We start from the raw sequence: 20,106 nt of genomic DNA, 5'->3' as shown, positions 1-20,106 counted from the left end.
ACAGCATTGTTATTTATTTTATTAAACTTCACTGATACCTTATGATATGTCCCATAACCCGCTTCATTTTGCTATTAAATAAAACAAACAAGGTTAAGAATGATTAAACAATTTTTTTCTAAGGTCACATGACTAATTATCTGGATCTGGCATACAGCGAAGACTGGCTCATTTAACACACTTTCTGAGTTCTTCCATGTGAAACTCTGGTAGAACACCCAGTACAATAGATTCTAGAAAATTAGAAATACATTATCCAGACTGTTCTGAAACTAGATGCCACATGCAGCCTCAATTCTTAAACCAACACCTAGAGGCAGAGGTGACAAGAGAAATCTCACTGTCTAGAGACTATACATGTAGAAGACTTTGTTTCTTCTGGAGCAGTTGTGGGGTAAGTTCAGTTACTGACACCGAGTATTACAGGTACAGCATCTGGTTTCCTTGGCATAGTTCTATGTGCTCTTGAGTGTTTCTTCAAGCTAAGATGTTCTTAATGCAGTTTCTTGTCCTTTAGAACATTTATTCAAGCTACAACTTTGGTAACAAGCTCTTCTGCCTAAGCTAATTAGAGTGATTTTATTGTCTACAAATAAAAACTCTATTATCACTGCAGAGCTAGAATTCAAATCCAGGTTCATCTGATGCACTTAGTGCACTTAAACAAGCTTTTCTTGATAGAGAGGCAAACTTAAGAGGATTCTTCCAGACAATATCTCAACTTCATTTAATCACTAAGTGATTAAGATTGACAAGATATTTGTAAAATACTCTAACATCTTGCTAAACACATAAACATTCTTCTGTAATATAGTGCATTTTTTGGTCCAAGGAAACGAACCATGATCCCCACCCCCTTCCTGCTAGTTAACCCCAAGGCACCGGTATTGTTTCCTTGTTCTAGATTCACTACTTTATTTGTCTGTCACATATGCTAAACTGTAAGGACTGCAAGGGCAAGCCTCAGGCACTGCTACCTGTATTCCCAGAATTTATACTCCCTAGCACAGAGTGGGCACTCCATGTGTTCAACAGACACACTGAGAGTGGTGGCATATGCAAAGGGTACATGTCAATCATTTCAAAGAGGTATAGCCGAAGCTCCTGCTCTTGTACTGCACAAATTTGTTGCTGATAAGCTCCATATTTGGGATGATTGGTTGTAGCAGAGACAGGCTGAGAGTATTCAGCAATGAGAGTGATGTCAGTACTAGAAAATATGCCATTGAGGGGGGTCAGTCTAAGGCATCTAACGAGGAATGGAATTTTTTTGCCTGATTAGTAAAGGAAGACGACCCAGACAAGGATTATAAGGGATCTGAAGTTGAAAAACTTCTACTCAAAGTTTTCATAGTTTCCTAATGACAAAATATGGTATATAACTCAATACTTAAATGGTATTTGCAACATAAACTAATACTGTAAATGTATATGATATCATTATTTATAATATAAGATGCATGTAGTATGTATTATAAAGCATGTGTAAGTAATAAATACACAGGAAAATAAAATGGCTTTCATTTTCATCTTAATCCTTGCCAAATAAAACACTATATTAAAAAAATAAAACATGTTCAGGGCTGGAGCGATAGCACAGGAGGTAGAGCGTTTGCCTTGCACACAGCTGACCCGGGTTTGATTCCCAGCATCCCATATGGTCCCCCGAGCACTGCCAGGAGTAATTCCTGAGTGCATGATCCAGGAGCAACCCCTATGCATTGTCCGGTGTAACCCAAAAAGCAAAAAAAAAAAAAAAATCAAACAACAACAACAAAAAACCCAACCACTATTCAAACTTCAAATCATTCAAGTGTTGTTAAAGAATAGTAACTGAATGAGGTAGAACTATTTGGAGTGATACTTCCTGCTCTATCAGGAGTATGTTTAATCATCTAATTAAGTAGGTGAGGCAAGCATTCCCCTAATTTCCATACATATCCTTACCTCGGAAAGAATAGTGAAGATCTTTATATAATATGTACCAAAAGTACAAGCCATAAAACACCACTTTTAGTGGAACTATTTTTTTTCTTTCACATTTCAAATTCCATTACTATCTCTTATATGTAAAAAAGCAGCTGATTTCTATATATATATATGTATATATATGTGTGTGTATATATATATATATATTGATTTGGTATTCTACCTGCTAAGTACTCCTCTGCTATTAGCCTGGCTCTACGTTATATTTTGTGAAAACTCATTTGTTCTTTCCAGTCTAGAGGCCTTGATTTCCTTTCTTGCTTCAGTGCACCAGTAGAAGACCAGCACTCTGCCCTAGCTTCATCAGGAAAAAGTGATGAAGTCATTCATTAGATCTAAGTACTTCAGCTTGGACACCTCTATCCTCCCAATTCACTACCCCCTGTGACCTAGCTGGTCCATTCTCAATTCTGAATGGATCCTGACAGGTACAATTCATTAGGAAAAAAACATGAGGTTTAGGTGGTGAAAGGCAGCCGGTATCACCAATGGCAAACTAAGGTTCAGAGTAATTTCAAGATCTTTTGTGTTACTCAAGTAGATTGGGGTGGGTCTATGGACACAAATCAATATCATGGTTCAAAACTTGAAAATCAGGTATTATCTCAGAACAGAATTTAGAAATATAGCATATGACTTTAAAAATACAACTTCATATGTTCTGGAATATCTTGAGAAGGAGGGTCTAAAGGCCAGACAGGCAATTATTCTCTCCCCAGAGAACAGGGAAGAGAAACTATTATCAATCATAATTTATATTTGCTGTAATTTTAAGAAATTGTTTTTATGTTTTATGTCTGTTTCCCCCATTAAGCTTAATCTCCACAAAGACAAGTATTCTATTAATACACCCTCCCTATTGTTTCCTTCTCCACCCTCTTGTTCCCCAGGTAACCTTATTTTTGTTGGCAATGTTCATTGGTTTATCTTATTTTATTTTGTCTATGCATCAGTTTTATATCTTTCTACTGTGTGCATGAATGAAATCATCCAATACTGTCTTTTTCTTCTGTCTTATTTTGTTGCAAAGGGCAAATTTTACCTTTTTGTTATAGAATTGCATTCCATTATACAAATATATCATATTTTCTATATCCTGTCATTGATGATTGGGTACTCGGTTGCTTTCTACCTCAGCAATTATAAATAATGCTCCAGTGAACATTGGGCAAATATAAGTTTTCTGGGTTATTTTAATATTCTTTTTTATAGATATTTGAAGCAGAATTGCTGTATCATATGGTAGCTATAATTTTAACTTTTTGTGAAATATCCACAGCATTTTTCAAAAATGTTTGCTTCAGAATACATTCCACCTACTGTGCCATTTCTCTACTCCCTCTCTTGGACTTGTTGCTTGTAATGTCATCTATTCTCACAGGTGTTAAGTGGCAGTGCATGAGGGTCTGTTTTTGCATTTTCCTGATAATCAGTGATAACCAGTTTTTTTTTCAAGTTTACTGGGTATCTCTATGCCATCTAGAGATGTTTGGTCTTTATTAAATAATTTTTAAAAAATCTTCCATCATTTTTGTTGTTCTTAAGTGTTATAATTTCTGTTCTTAATATGCCATGTATATGTATCACTTACACTAAATATATGATGAGCAAATATTTTTGTTCATCCTAAAGACTATTTTTTAATTTTCTTTATATTTTCTTTTGCTTATAAGTGCCTTTAAGCATAATGTAACCCACATTATTTATTGTCATTTCGCTTCCTGTTTGAAAATTTCCTTGTCATGTCTCCAAAGACGCCTCTACTGCTAGTGTCATGAAATATTTCAGCAGTTATCTTCTATGTACTTTATGGTTTGAGATTATACATCCATGTTTTTAGTACATTTTGAATACATTTTGATATTTGTTGTTAGAGTTTTATTCTTTTGCATGTGATTATTCAGTTTTCCTAAAACTACTGTTTTAGTTTTACTCTCCTTCCTCCCTTGCATAGTAGTATATATTCTGTCATAAGTTAAATATTAATTAATATGTGCAACTATTTATGTTTTTCAACCCTATTCCATCGATCCTTTTATCTATTTTTATTCCACTACCATACAGTTTTAATTACTATCACTTTGTAGCATATGTTGAAATCAGACAAAAACATACCTTCATTTTAATTTTTCTTGATAAGGATTGCCAAAATTACTTAAAATATTTTATGATTCCATATAAACCTTAGTATTTTTGTTCTATTTTCTTAAAAATAACATTGCACTCAATGTGTATATTACTTTTAGCAAAAATAAATAAGTGTGAATTATTGGAGATTATTGGCACATTAAATTATCTAAGAGACAATTAACTTTGTTTTGTTGTTAAGCAAATTCTTAGTGTCTATAACTCACAGGCATGAAATTTCATGAAATAAGGAATTTCACAAAATTGTGAATAGTGAATTTCATAATATAATAGTCCAAATACCTGAAATTTTGGTGAGAAAATTTATCAATGTTCATGTAGGCTTAGTATCTTAATTTGTAATAAGATTCCTTGCTTTAAAAATGTCTTAAAAATAGATAACCTTCTCCCACAGCAATGCACCAATCCATTTCTTTCTAGTCCCACTTAAGTTTCTTCTTATCTCTTATAACTTCACAAACTTTGTTCACCCCTAAACTGAAAATGTACTTCCTAAACATAACTTGAACTAGTGGATATTCTTATTTGTTTTCAGTCCAGAATAAAGCTTCCTTTTTATAAAAAAAAATAATAAACAAGAATTCAAATGTTCTGTCCTAACTAGAAAAAAGTGGTTTAAATTTCTATATGTTTAAAGAAAATAATAGCAAAGTTGTTCAAGGAAGAATAAAAGTCATTTACAGTAGGTTAAGATTTATGTTAGAGAAATGAACTAGGAAATTACTTAAATGATAGAAATAGTAAGATTTTATCCTTTCATTATCTTTCCTAATATGTGCACTTTATAAGAAGCTAATTCTATAGATTGGTCTGGTTATTTTTACAATGGGTCTATAAGATCCCAATGATAGCTTTGCAAGAACTTTGAGATATCTAAAACCAATTTACTAATAGCTTTTTATGTAGCAGCAGTTTACTTGGTACTTAGGGGAAAGCAAGAATTATAATTTTTTTAACCAGACTTTGTGCTGGAATTGTAATCTAGATTTTTTTCTGCAGAATTTTTACACAGAGAAAAGTGGGGTAAATAATTCTGGGGCAAATAAGTTCTTTAACACACCCATACTAGATTCAGTTTTTTCACTACTGAGTGACCCTCTCATTCTTATGGCCCTGCCTATTCACACTGTTGCACCCACCCCTTTCCAGACCAAGTCACCTTAGCATAGTTTCTATGGCCACAAAGTGGTCACCGAGGTTGACCCTCTCCTACCACACACAGATCAAGAGGTCCCATATATAAGGGAGATTAAGAAGGAAAGACCAACAAAAAAATCTGCCTCCCCAAAGAGGGGAATACTGACTCCTGGGATGGGTTTAACTAGTGGGAAGAGACAGGAGGGATCAACTCTTCCTCCTTCCTCCCCACTCTCCTGCCAGGACCCGAACCCTGGACTGTTTCATTGGTACAATAAGGGCATTTTTTACCTCTCCCAGCAATCTACTGAATTTACTATCCACTCTGGCAACAGTTCAGTCATGTGGTCCTGGGTATTTGCCCTCCCTCTCCTGTCTCAATTTCTAGTTCCCATCATTTCTAAATTCCTGGATTAAACTCTCCTCTAAAATGATAAGATGTGAATTTTCGCCTGCTTTTTTCAAGGAAACTGGTGCTAGGTCTGTAACTATCAGTGCCTGGCCCTGAAAAAGCAGACATCTCAATAGATTTTGGAGTTGGATTATTCACTAATCTGAGAATAGTGATCTCATAGAGTGGGTAAGCAGAGTGGCAATGACCCTGCATGCTGGCCATCATAATTAACAAGAATTTCTTTCACTGGAATGTACAACAAAGGAAATCAAATTTTTGTGTGATTGTTTTATTTGATTGATATAATCTTATCTGGTCAATCTGTTTCAGTATCCAGAGACTTCTTAGATATCCTGGGGAGGGGACCAGTATTTTTCCTTACTAAACCAATACAAAGTAAGATATGAGTTTGGGTTCTCCACTCAGCACCACTTCTTATGTATTTAAGAAAGTCCAATAAAGTCTCTTTTATTTACTGTTTCCCACACAATGTTGCTGGAGACAAAGATATCCACTTATACAATTTGTGCTTCCTGTCTCTATAATCTTAAGACTCTCCAGTGGATATCATGATATTCTAACAGATAAAAAGAAGTATGTGTTTTAATCATCAGAAAGACAGATGGTTAATTTTTAAAAGATATATGTGGTACTGGGGCTGGAGCAATAGCACAGCGGGTAGGGCATTTGCCTTGCACGCAGCCAACCCAGGTTTGATTCCCAGCATCCCATATGGTCCCCTGAGCACAGAGCCAGGAGCAACCCTGTGCATCGCTGGGTGTGACCCAAAAAGCAAAATATATATATATAGTATATATATTTTATATATGTGTGTGGTACTGATTGATAGTAAGCTAGAGACAAATTTGTAGTAACATGTTATAAGGCTATATGATTTAAATATAATTATTAATCAATGAAATATGTGTATTCAGAAGCCCTCCAGTTCTTAAAGGTATGCTCTATCACTTAGATAACAGTTGGCCTTAATACCAGCATGAACTTATATTTGGTGTGTAGGGGAGAGTCTAGTAATAGCCTAAGATCTGGGACTTAAGTAATCATTATGAAGATACTTTTGGCACTCCAATTTTTGTCTATCTTTTTAGTCTTTTTTTTCTCTCTCTCTTTTCTTTTCTTTGAGGGAGTTGTGCTTTTTTCAAATTTTTATTTATTTATTTATTTGGATTTTGGCCATACCTAGCAATGCTCAAGGCTTACTCTTGGCTCTACATTCAGGGATCACTCCTGGAAGTGCTCATGGGGGCATGTGGAATGCTGGAGATTGAAGCCGGGTCAGTCACATGCAAGGCAAATGTCCTACCAGGTGTACAATTGCTCCAGGCGCAGGTGCTATGTGTGTACTTTTAAAAGTTCACCATCCAATTAGACAAAAAAGTTTTGGTAGAGTTATTTTATGTCAGAAACACACAGGAAGAACATTATTCACATCTCTACTTAGGGAATATTTAAGGATGTTTCACCTATAAGTTCCGAGGATATTTGGAAGATTTTTTTCAGGCAAGAGTATTAAGGGGGAAAAAATCATAAATCTAGTAACAAGGGAGAAGCAATGAAGTTGGTTAAAATAAAAGGAGAGTTTGAAAAGTGTTACTAGTAAACATTCACTTTTGAAATATTCATAAGGACATCTGTTCAAAGGACAAAGGTCTGTTTAAAGAATTATACTGATGCATGCAGTTCAATGGAACTTATACTCTGAATTATAGAAACTATACCTCCAAGAGGATTCTGCTAACAGAATATGAAAAAGATGTAGCAAAATTATTTTTTGAATGAATTAAAAATGCCTACATTAAATTATTAGTGGTCAGAAAGCTACTAAGTATATCTAATATTCAATTTTAATGAATAGAAATATGTTCTATTAAACTCATTTCAATATTCTGAGCTAAAAACTTCTCTCAGAAATTAATTCCTAACTTTAGATACTAACTGTGGTCAGAGAGACAAGCCTTGAGAAGTTTGGTATTATAATTGACTGTATATAACATTTTAATAAAAAGAAGAAATAAATGACTATTTCAAACTTTCTTAAGGCTTCTAAAAGCCTCTGCTGATTCATGGGATTGAGTGAAATGCTGCTGTCATGTAACTCTTATAGAAGTTGGGAGTTATATATGAAGAATTAAAGAGATGCAGAAAACACAACTTTACTTTATATCCTGCAGCCCTCTGGCATAGTTGCTCTGTGCTGCCAAATATTCTATTCATGGAACAGAGCTGTTCTGTGGGCTTGGCAGGGAGATGATACAATGGCTGGCAGGTGGCAACTTTATTCATTCAGAGGACTCTCTGGTTCCCAAAGAAATAGGTGTCTATCACCAGACTTGACAAGTGATATGATGTAAGAGACATGGATATATTTATATTTATATTTATTGACAGGAAATTCAAGCAAGTGTGTTGTGAAGTTTCTGCATTCAGGCCCTAACAGTAAAATTTAATTTTTAAACTCAATTTTCCTTCTCAGGCCCCAGAGTTGACAAAGTTTGGGGAACTGTCCTACCAGAGATTAAACTCAACAACATGTAAATGACAGTGAAAACCATTCTTTCCAACTTTCCAAGGACTAGAAATTTATGTCATTTTCTAGAGATCACTTTTGTTAATAATATTTATTAGGAACTTAGTTAGTTCCAAGGATTTTTTTGGCAAAAAGAAAAAATTGAAATGCAAAAAGTTTGATCTACAACAGAAATATCTCATCACTAGCAAAGCCTGGTAAGATTCTGTTCCACAATGAAAATGACCTTTTTTAAACCAGAACCTTCCCCTTGTACCTTCAGATAATACTAAACCCATGAAGACAGTCTTATCTTTCACCTTTACCTTTTTTTAAGATTTTGTGTGTGATAATCCTGCAAAACAGAAATTCACACAAATTGCAAAATTTGTATATATACAAGTATTCATTTCAAACACTTATTGAAAAATTGCATTCCATTGCCCAAACCTAGTGATATTGTCAGTCAAAATCACAGTGTTTGGTGGAGTTAGTAGTTGAGTGGTAGATTAAATTGTAAAATAATTATCTGAGGGCTGCCCCGATAGCACAGTGGGTAGGGCGTTTGCCTTACTTGCAGCTAACCCGGGTTCAATTCCCAGCATCCCATATGGTCCCCCAAGCACCGCCAAGAGTAATTCTTGAGTGCATGAACCAAAAGTAACCTCTGTGCAATGCCAGGTGTGACCCCAAAAGCAAAAATTTTAAATTAAAAATATAATTATCTGAATTCATATAATTTAAAATTATTTATGGAGTCTGGGAAAGGAGAAATATTTAAGAAACAGTCTGTGTATTTCAGTGAGGCATGAAGTCAGATGTTAGAGGTTATATGTCTTTTGAGTTTATGACCTTTGTTTCCTACAACTTTGACTCTCATAAATGCTGTTGAGACTGAATGTTTGTGTCTCCCTCAAGTCCATATACTTGACGACTTAACTCTGCTCTTACAAGAGGCACCTTCAGTGGAGAGGCATTCAGAGATAGTTAGATTGAGATAAGTTCATGAAGGTGGGCCCCTACATTGGATTAAAGTCATTTTAATAATAAAGATGTGGTCTAGAGGAATAGCATAGTTTCTAAGAGTACCTGTCTTCCAACCTTTGAAGTATATATTGTCATGTGATCAAATCCCTGGTGTCCCACAGGTGCCAAGCAGGATCTTGGTAGCCCTACTGTCTGTGATCCCAGTACCACTATATATATATATATATATATATATATGTATATATACATATATATTAAAATACACATATATAAATTAAAATAAAAAGAAGAGCAATGAGTACTGATTCATTTTCTCTAAATGCTAAGAAGAGGTCCTGTGAGCGCAAAGCGAGATGGCACCTGACAGCAAGCCAAGAAAAGAGGTGTCAGAATAAAACCTACATTGCCAGTATCCTGACCTTGGATTTCTCAGTCTCTAGAGCTGTTAGAAATAAATTTTTGCTCTTTAAGCCACCCAGTCTATGGCACTTTGTTATAACAACTCAAAATGAATAAGACAAATGTCATCTGCAATAAGATCATGCACATGATTATTTCCACCTTCCCAGAGTGGTTTTTGCAGTTTTTTTTTTTTTTTGGCTGGCTCATCGGGAACAAGAGATCAATTCTTAGCCACTATTCCTTAGCTTGGTAAGATGGAGGATGGAAATGCTTAAATTTACCAATAAGTAACTGTAAGTCTTTTTAATGGCATCTTGGAAATCTTCCAAGAAGCATAAATGCCCTAAGTTCATTTATAGGTCATACTTTGTAATTTGTCTCCAGGGTTTTTAAAAAGAAGTATGTATTTATATTCAGATTGATGGCCCAACATCTTTAACCCTGACTAAATAGGTTTAGGACAACATACAGGCTGTTAAAACTCTTGCGCTGGGTATATTTCCTGAGAGCCTCTTTGACATCAGCACTCTCAAGGTGCTCACATAGTAAATCACTGGTCCCATGGGAATTCATCAAAATTGCCAGGTTATAGAGAGATACATAGGAACCTGAGCTATAACTGAAAGGTGAGATTATTGTTTCTATGATCCTCTGACATAATTGTTTTCCGTGATTTTTCCCCTGAAATAAGACACTTGTAGTATTCTTAACCTATTTTAGTGTTCAAAGCAAACCGCTGTAGTACATATTATGTCAACTTTGCAACTCAAGAAAACCCAGCAGGGAGCATTAGAAAGAATGGTTTGTTCCTTCTTCAAAACCTCAATCTGTAATTAATTATATAAACTTCAGTAGGTTTATACATTTTTCTTAAAAGACCCCACTGCTTTAATTCTTTTTTTAAAAGAATTCCTCAAATTTCGGCTGTCAACATGGCTTAACTTAAAGTATGCTGCTGACTTCCCCTTGAAGACCAAATTGGGTTGCTGGCTTTGATAAAGATTTTCAATTATTCAGTTTCCAAAAAAAAAAATCCCTTTAATTTATTTTTTGGTCAGTAGTAGTTATGCATGAGGCTCATTCATTACATGCTCTTTTTCAAATGTGTTTAAATATCTTGACCTAGGTATAATTCATTGGTGAAACTAGTAAGAATGATCTAGTAAAACCAACACTACTCTTATATTAAACTTTTGATTTGTTTTGTTTTGGGGTCACACCTGGTGATGCTCAGGGCTTACTCTTGGCTCTGTGCCAAGGATCAGCCTGGTGAAGTTCAGGGAATGATACGAGATGTCCTGGATTGAACCCAGATCAGCTACATGCAAGGCAAATGCTCTGTCTGCTGTATCTCCCCAGCACTTTAATATTAAACTTGATATTGTTGTGTAGCATTCATTCACAAAAATTTACAAATCGGACATAAAAATTAGATCTCACATAGCATCTCTTTTCCCTTTTACTCTAGTTCTCCTTGCAATTCTTTCTGTTCTTTCCCTGCCATTTACAATCTCTTCTCTCTGCCATAAGAAATAAGTTTCCAGCTTTCCAAACTCTAATTTATAAAATATAGCTTCTCTGCAACTTATTTTCTTTTAAAGGTAAACATTAAAAGCACAGTATTTATAGACCGGAGTGATAGTACCGTGGGTAGGGCACTTGCCTTGCATGTAGCAGACAAGGGTTTGATCTCTGACATTCCATATGATCCTCCCAAAACCACCTAGAGCAATCACGGAATGTAAAGCCAGGAGTAAGCACCAAATACCACTGGGTGTGGCCTAATAATAATAATTAATAAAAACAAAAGCAATAATAAAAGCAGCATTTAAATTTTTTATTGTAGTTTAGATAATAGGATTACAATATTGCTCAAGTTTCTAGTATTGATGTGCAAGTTTCTGTACACCCCCACATTATTGCAGCCATGCCCCCCCATCTCTAAAGAACCTTTAGTACAAGGTTCTTTACCTCCTGCTACTCTCCTTATTGTTTGCTAATTGACAGTAATGGATTTACTGCATGCTCTTGTCACCACCCTTGTGTTTGAGACCCCCCACTTATGTTCTTTTGTAACTTTCAATCTATTAGTTCCTGTCACCTCAAACCAGGGATTATTCACAGATCTGTATTCTAATATCTCAAGTTTACTGTTCAACACCAATCAATTCCCTTGTAAGTTCTATTATATGATTTCTGGTTCTGAAGCTCCACTTTGCATTGCTTTACATGTATTTTAGCCATATAACTAACGCTTTATAGAGTATTTATCTGATAATGAACAACCTTTCTTGCCTCTACTAGTGTCTACCCTAATATTAGCATTATTAAAATTCTGGGGTGGGGACAGAGCGATCGTACAGCAGGTGAGGTGCTTCTTTCCTTTCATATGTCTGATCATGTTTTCATCTCTGGCACCCCATATGGTTTCCAACTACTTCGAAGAGTGATCTCTGAGCACAGAGTTAGGAGTAACCCCTGAACATCATTGAGTGTGGTCCACCCCAGCCCCATCCCATCTTTTAAAAAAAAATCTGAGGTGGGAATTTTCATGAATGTTCATGAATAAAACCTACTAATCACTACAGGACATCCACCACCACTTTTCTAAGTGTGCCTACCTGACAAAGTCTGCTGTTGCAGCCAGTCGCTACAGATGAGACTCCTATATAAATCCCCAACTGCTATCTGACTTGCAACTCTTTGGAGATCTATCACTGCTCCATTTTTAATCCACATGTATTTTAGAGAACTGACCTCGCATCTCTGTTATAGAGGAGGTATTATAACACATTTTTTAGTATAGCATTCTAAAACCGTGATTGCTTCAGAGATAGGCATGAGAATTAAGCCAGTATAATAAAAGATACATCTGGGAGTCTGCTTGGAACCCACTGGGAAAGTCTTTTTCCTTTGGGGAACATTAGCTTAAAGAGAAATGTATGCCAAAGACTATTGGCATGCATTTCTGTTACTACTCTAGGAAAAAATCTGCTGAGAAAGAAGTTAAAGAGGAAAGTAGAGTCAAAGAGATCAATTAATCAAGCTAAAGGCAGTGTTTCCACCCCAGATCTAGCCGTATGAGAAGTCTGGAAGCCTTCAACATCCTGTAAGTCAGTATTTTTTTCTTCCTTAAACAACTCTTGTCACTTACAACAAAAATATTCCTGACCAATACATTTGAATAGTTGTACCCATGCCTGGCTTATAAAACCTAAATTATAGTATAAAACGGAAATATTTTTGTTACTGGTAGTTTTATTATAAATAAAATTTATTATTTTTTAAGTTCAAAACAATTTTTAATAGGTCTCTTTCATCCAAAAGTTTCCCTCTGAGAATGACTCTTCATTTCCAAACCTAACAGGGTAGAAGATTTCACCTGCCCATTTATTCTACATTTAAAATATATCCAGTAATCCTTTGTATCACTTTCTTGGTACTCACTGCCTGGAGAAAACAAATGTCAATTATTGCAGTCTGAACCCCAAGCCGAATTTATTGTTGGATGGTGTCTCTGAACCCCACAGCTAAGCTTCTGTAGGAAATTTCTGAGTCATTTCTTCAGCTCAGTGAAAGAAGTGTGCTGACCTTTTATTACATTCTCTGAGACTGAAAACAGAAGATAAATTCTAGCCATAAACTCCCTAAATTCAATCCCATTGAAACCTTGTTTGGTTGAAGTCCTCATTAGGGGAATTCAATTTGATCTTACACAAAGGGACTCACTTCTAAATATATTAAGGCAACCATTTCCAATCTTTCTCAGAACCACCTAGGGCATGTTATTATTGTTTTTAATACTTTCTAAAACAAAGTTTTTCAATTTATAATTATTTGGGGAAAAGAGTTTTCTGTATATTTGCTTCTTATTTTCAAATATTTTGCACTTCTAAGACATAAAAACAGCAGAGCTCCCCTATATACTTTACCTAATTAAAAACTCAATACAAAGCTATAAACTACAGACCATATTTAATTTAAATTTATCAAAATAAAATTGTACTTATTTGACCCACAACACTTTCCAAAAGTAAAAATGCTGCGCATCACTCCTGCCCACTCCTGAAAACTTTTTATTATTTTTTCTGGGCTGGGGCCTAAATATAAATATTTTATAAAAAATTTCCCCAGGTCTTTCTGAAGTCGACTTTTGGAGACACTAGACAAACATACATTTTGTAAGCTGACTTTGTAAAAATTCTTAAAGAGGGAATTAAGAAATGTAATTTATTTTCTTCAAGGGATCAAAAAGATATTTTGCAAAGTGTGTTTTCATGCCCGTGACTTTAGGCCCTCAATAATCTATGAGTAATGACAACAAGTTAATTAACAATCTACTTCCCTATGAGATGGAAAATGCAACACAATGTGGCAACGTAATATATTCAAATTCCCAAAGTAAAGAAGACATTCTTAAAGATTCTCTGATACCACCAGTGTCAAGGCTGACTGAACCAGGAGCTGACAAGTAAACTAGATTCTCTCCTGAGAATCTAAGATGGTGGAAAAATGGACTAGATTTAAAAAATAATAATAAGCAAAGTGCAGTATGGTGCAGTCATTGTAGCCATTAGCCTCAGCCACCTGAACAGGCTCAGGGAGAGAAATCACATGGTTTTTTTGTTTACTTGCTACCTCTGGATTCAGGCTTTCCTGGGACCTAGCTACACTCTTGCACTAGGTTCCATATGCCACCTTTCATTCCTTTAAGAAAATCATTCTATAAGATCAAAAGTGTACCTAGTATTTCAAACAGCACTAACAGACAACTGCTGAGTTGATCATGTCTCAAACACACTATTCACCTGGTTTTTTCTGCCTCTTTGTTCGAGCTCTTTTCTCTAATTTGGAATTTCACTGTTCAAAGAGAAAAGACCATATTCATTCACCTCTGAATTCCTAGAGCCCAGGTTAATGTTAGAAAGAAAGCAAGCCCTCATCTTTGAATGGAATGACTAACCTGCATTTTCCTGAGTGAATTTAAGGTAATCACCATGGTCTTCATAACGAGTAGGGCAACATGTTGATAAAGAGTTCGAAAAATAGAGATGTGACCACAGAACCAGGTGCTGGAGAAATGTGTTTTGAGAACAGAGAAAGAGGTCATAAGTCAAAGAACATAGTTGGCCTTTAGTTAGGAAAAACAAAGAAACAGATTTCTTCCCCCAAAGCCTCTAGAATAAATGTAGCCTTTTCAATACACTGATGTTAAACTTCTAATCATAAGAACTGTAACAGAATAAATTTATGTTGTTTTAAGTTATTAAGTTTGTGATCATTTCTTACAGTACCAATAGGCAACTAATGTGCTTATTATCCACTGACTGATTGAATGTTTGGATGAATAAATACATACACAATGCTTTCTGTAGAGAATGTTCTGCTTTTAACTCTGAAATTAACTGAGCTTTCTAAACAGAGGTCTAGAGAGCTGCCAGTCCTGAGTCTCTGGCTGGAATCTCTGAAAATTCAACCACCTTAACTACTAAAAGTCAGTGGACCCCTCTTTGGGGTTAGAAAGCGCACTGTTCATACCTATAACTAAGAAGGGGCTCCTCATTTGTATCCAAACCAGCGTCAGGTGGCCTGTGTGAGGTTGAAAATTAAGTAAATATCAATTTTTTCTAATAGAATATCAGAGAACAAACTGAGGTCCAGTTTTGTCTCTTTCTCCTCAGTAAGATAATGTATTATTTTTCACTTTCATATATATGCTTCTCTCTTGTTATAGCACTTTACACTTGGTATTTTTAATTTTTATTCTGAAAGAGACAATCTCCCTTATCTAGATTTTCAAAACACAGATCCACACTCAATGATTGTTTTGCTTCTGGTAAAACAATTTGTAAGAACCATCTTATCTTCAAGGAAAGTGTAAGGGAGCAGAGTGTGTAAGGTATTTGCCTTACCGGTGGCTGAACTGGATTTGATGCCAAGCATTGCAAACAGTCCCTAAGCATGTCAGACATGATCCTTAAGCACAGGGCCAGGAGCAAGCCCCTAAGCATAGCCAGTAACTGAAAAAAAAAAAAGTGTCATGTAAGATTTAAGTAAATATTTTCCTCTGTCTCTTCCGCTCGTAGTTAGTGTCCATAGTGACAATGTTGGCTTTTCACATTGTGAGTAGAAGAGTGAAGAGCCACCGGGTAATGTCGGTTTCTGGCTTTACCAAAGGCACTTGTGAAATTATTTGCTTTTTAGTTTATTTCAGGGGTTGACAGAATTGTTTTCTGTGAATGCCAAGGCAAAAAATATTTTAGGCTTTGCAGGCTCTATAATTTCTGTTGCAACACAGTATTCCCTTAGTGTCCAAATTCTACATCCATGGATTTATCCAACCATAGATTGAAAGTACCTACTGTGTAGTTAGGCCTAACACAGCTGTATCTGTACAAAAACATAGACCTACTCTCTCATCATTATTTTATAAAAATATATAGTATAATAACTATGTTGTTCATTTTTTCCCCCTCTTTTTGGGTCACATCCAGTGATGCTCATAGGTTACTCCTGGCTCTGCATTCAGGAATCAATCCTGGCAGTGCTCGGGGAACCATACGGAATGCCAGCTATTGAACCTCTGGTCAGCTGAGTGCAAGGCAAATGCCCTCCCCACTGTGCTATGGCTCCAACCCCAGTATAATAACTATATTGTATCAGGTATAACAAGTAACCACTAGATGATTCAAACAATATTGGAGCACAAATAAACATTATATTCAAATTCTTGCAGCATTTTATAGAAGAAAACTTGAACATCAAGAGCCCAGATTTAGGGCACTGTCAGGGTTCTGGAATCAGTACCCCAATAATGAGTGACAACTCAACCTAACTCTGTCTTTTTTTATAAAGACTGCCATCCCATCTGAAATATGCAGAGAAAAAAGTCTGATTTTTATAATGACATTATTATAATTTTATTATAATAAAACTTTTTTACAGATACTATAATTAGCATTATGCTTATTTCCATGTGCCACATAATAGGATTTACCTATTGATTTTTTTCCAATCATTAAAAAAATGTCATGTAAAAAAAAAGAATTTCCAATCATTAAAAAAATGTCATGTAAAAAAAAAGAATTTTTACCTCACAGACCTTAGGGAAACAGGTGGCAGGTTTATTTGTACTAGAGACTGTAGCTTAACAATCTCCTGTTTGCTTGGGGCCACACTTGGTGGTGCTCAGGACTCCTTGCTCTGAGCTCAGGGTTCACTCCAGGTGGGCTCAGGGGACCATGTGGAGTGCTGTGAACAGAACCTGAGTCGGCCACATGCAAGGTAAACACCCATTCCACTATATTTTCTCTTCGGCCCCAAACAATCTCTATTTTATACCATTTTACAAAGAGATCAAAAAGTTGTTTTCACTCTTAATTGACTATGTAGTGAGTTTTTCTTATAAAATATATCTATATGTTTTAGAAAAATACATTGGAGTTATTGCTTTAAATTTGCATATATACTATAACTACACCTAAATATTTAGAATCTTTCCCTGAGTTACCACTTGCCACTTCTGGTTCTGATATATTATATAAAGAGTTCATAAGTTACTAGTCCATCCTGATAAGCAAGAATCTGAAGAGAGGGGCTAGAGCGATAGTCCGGTGGGTAGGGCATTTGCCTTGCACATGGCCCATCCAGGTTTGATTCCCAGCATCCCATATGGTCCCTGGAGCACCACCAGGAGGAACTTCTGAGTGCAGAGCCAGGAGTAACCCCTGAGCATTGCCAGGTGTGACCCAAAAAGCTAAAAAAAAGAAAAACTCTGAAAAGACTTTACAAAGCATCTTTTCTATGTTCCATAAGGCAAGAAAGGACACAGGCCAAATGGCTGTTGTACCAAATTAAAGAGAGAAACTGGCAAATACATGAAGTCAGAGCTTACCAGAACAGAATTTCAGAAAGGAAAGTGTCCTTGGGATCCAGTGTTGGATAAGAAAAGCATAAGTGTAATGGATGAGTTGCCAAAAGCTCCATTTAGGCAACTCAGAATTAAAAACACAGGAGTACTCAGTTATAATGGGGGAGTGGGGCATAATTTTGTGTGATTCATCTCCAGTAGTTTGATTGGATTCTCAAAGGAAACATGGGAGAAAAAAATCCATTCATGACTATAGGAAAGTAAGGGAAACTATGAACTTATGAAGTACACCAGAAAATTTAGTGTTTAACCAGGCTTGCCCTCAGGAACAGCTAGTTAAGCAGAGTCTAATCCTCAGAAGTTTAATTGTGGGTTACCTGATGTTGGGGAAGAGAAACACAAAACCCCAAATAGTTCTATATTTCCGTTTCTAATCATGGCCTCCTATTTAAGAGGGGTCTAGGAAGTATACTGAGAAACACTTGCGAAGTTCACATACAGAGGGGTAGTCTAAAAGACTGAGACCTAATTGTAGATTACAAAAGTTGTCTATCCTCCCACACCCCACACCCCACATTACTAAAGTTCTGTCCTTTGCCTTTCTTTTACCAAGTACAACTTTCCCAGTATAAGAAAAATTGCAAGGTATATATTTTTTAAATTATATGAAGAGACAAAGCAAGCAACAAGATCTCACAGGGCCAGGATATTTAAATTACTCCATAAGTAATTTAAGACAAGTATGATTGATATAGATAAAGGATTCTAATCAATAAAATAGAGAGCATGCAAAAATAGATGAGCAATGCAAGCAGACAGATAAAAATCTTTTAAAAATATTCAAGATCAAAAACACTGTCAATAGATGAAGAATGTCTTTTATGGCATTCTTAGTAGACTGGACATGAAGGAGGAATCTAGAAGCTTGAAGACATGTCAATAGAATAATCTAAAACTACAAAACAAAGAGAATAAATATAAAAATATAATATTCAAGGACTAGCTACAGCTACAGTACATATAACATCTGCGTATTGAAAATGCAAAAAGAAATATTTGAGACAATAATGATCAAGAATTTTCCTCCAAACTGTCAGAGACCAAATGACAGATTCCAAGAGCTTGGAGAACCCCAATCAGGAAAAATGTCATAAACAAAACAAAATAAAACGTATGCTAACAGATATATTATTTTTCAAGCTACAGGAAACTTAAGCTAATGGGAAAACTCTGAAATAAACCAGAGGGAAAAAGACAACTTATCTCAGGAGGAATAAAGAGTTGTATCTGACTTCCCCTCAGAAACAGTTCAAGCAAGAAGAGAATGGAATGAAATATTTAAAGAGTTGAGGAAAAGACAGCCAGCAAAATAAAATTCTGTATCTAGTGAAATTACCTCCCCAAAGCAAAAGTGAGACAAAGAATTTTTAGACAAACAAAATTTAGGAATTTGTTACCAGTACACACACTTACAAGAAATTTCAGATGTTCTTTAGAAAGTCGGAAAATGCACATAGATCAGCATAAGTAAAGACAAAAAAAGGACATCAATAATAAATAAGCAAAAATAAAAGTTAGCAATTCCAATAAACATTCTCTTAATTCTTAGAATAGTTTATCTAATAAGGTTCCCAGTACAGATGTTATAAATATGTTAGAAATAATGTATACTACGTAAGATGGAGGATGTGTGTGATGTGGCCAAAGTAAACCCAAATGTTTGAGATCCCGTTTAAAGAAGCAACTACTATTTATGCATAATGGAAATGATACGGTAAGACATGGAGACATTACTGGTGCCCGCTTGAGCAAATTGATGAACAATGGGATGACAGTGGTACAGTGATAAGGTGATGGTAAGACAAGAATGCCCCCAGGTGGCAGCAACCATGGGATAAAGAAACCCAACCAGATCTGTACTCTTCCATTGATAATAGGCAGAACTGGATTCCTGAACTGCCTTTTAAGGGCAAAATGCTGATCACCAAGATGCAGAAGACAGAGTGCTCAAATTAGAGAAGACAGGAAACAACAATCTCTGGCAAGTGGAAAGATAGGTCACTCCCAGGGCAATTAGAAATTATATTTCATAAAATACATTGGAGTAACCATACTTCTTAGTAGTAAAATTGGCAAATACCAGATTCCAAGTGAACCTTGAGCAGGTCATAAGCAAACCTAGAATAGTTAGCTAATACAAAGAAGAACTCAGGGCCATAATGTCTGTAACCAATGCATTCTGAGATGCATTTTAAGTTTAAATGAAATTCAATGCATTTCAAGTTTAGAATGTTTGGATTTTGCAGCTAAACTGCAATGCTGAGCTTAATTCCACCACTTGACACCTGTGTAACTTAGCCTTCCATCCTTATGGAAGTAATAGTATCACCCTTTGAAGTAATAGTATCTGACTACTAAGAGGCCAGAGGGGGAAAGACATTGCTATCTAAAAGTCTTAGCATAGTTCGTGGTATGAAACAAAGACCATGTAAGTACTAGCTACCAGTATTTATACCTTTTTAAAGTTTTACTTAGAGTACAAATTACATAATAGACCCGGTTAAGAATGTGAGAGGGCTAAACTAATTTCATTATCTCAGCAATCCAATGAATTATGAAACTATGTCCTATTTCACTTATGATAAAACTGAT

The sequence above is a fragment of the Sorex araneus genome, chromosome 6 (assembly GCF_027595985.1).
Source record: "Sorex araneus isolate mSorAra2 chromosome 6, mSorAra2.pri, whole genome shotgun sequence".
Lineage (NCBI taxonomy): Eukaryota > Metazoa > Chordata > Mammalia > Eulipotyphla > Soricidae > Sorex > Sorex araneus.
The sequence above is the reverse complement of the archived record's forward strand: the minus strand, read 5'-3'. Positions refer to the sequence as shown.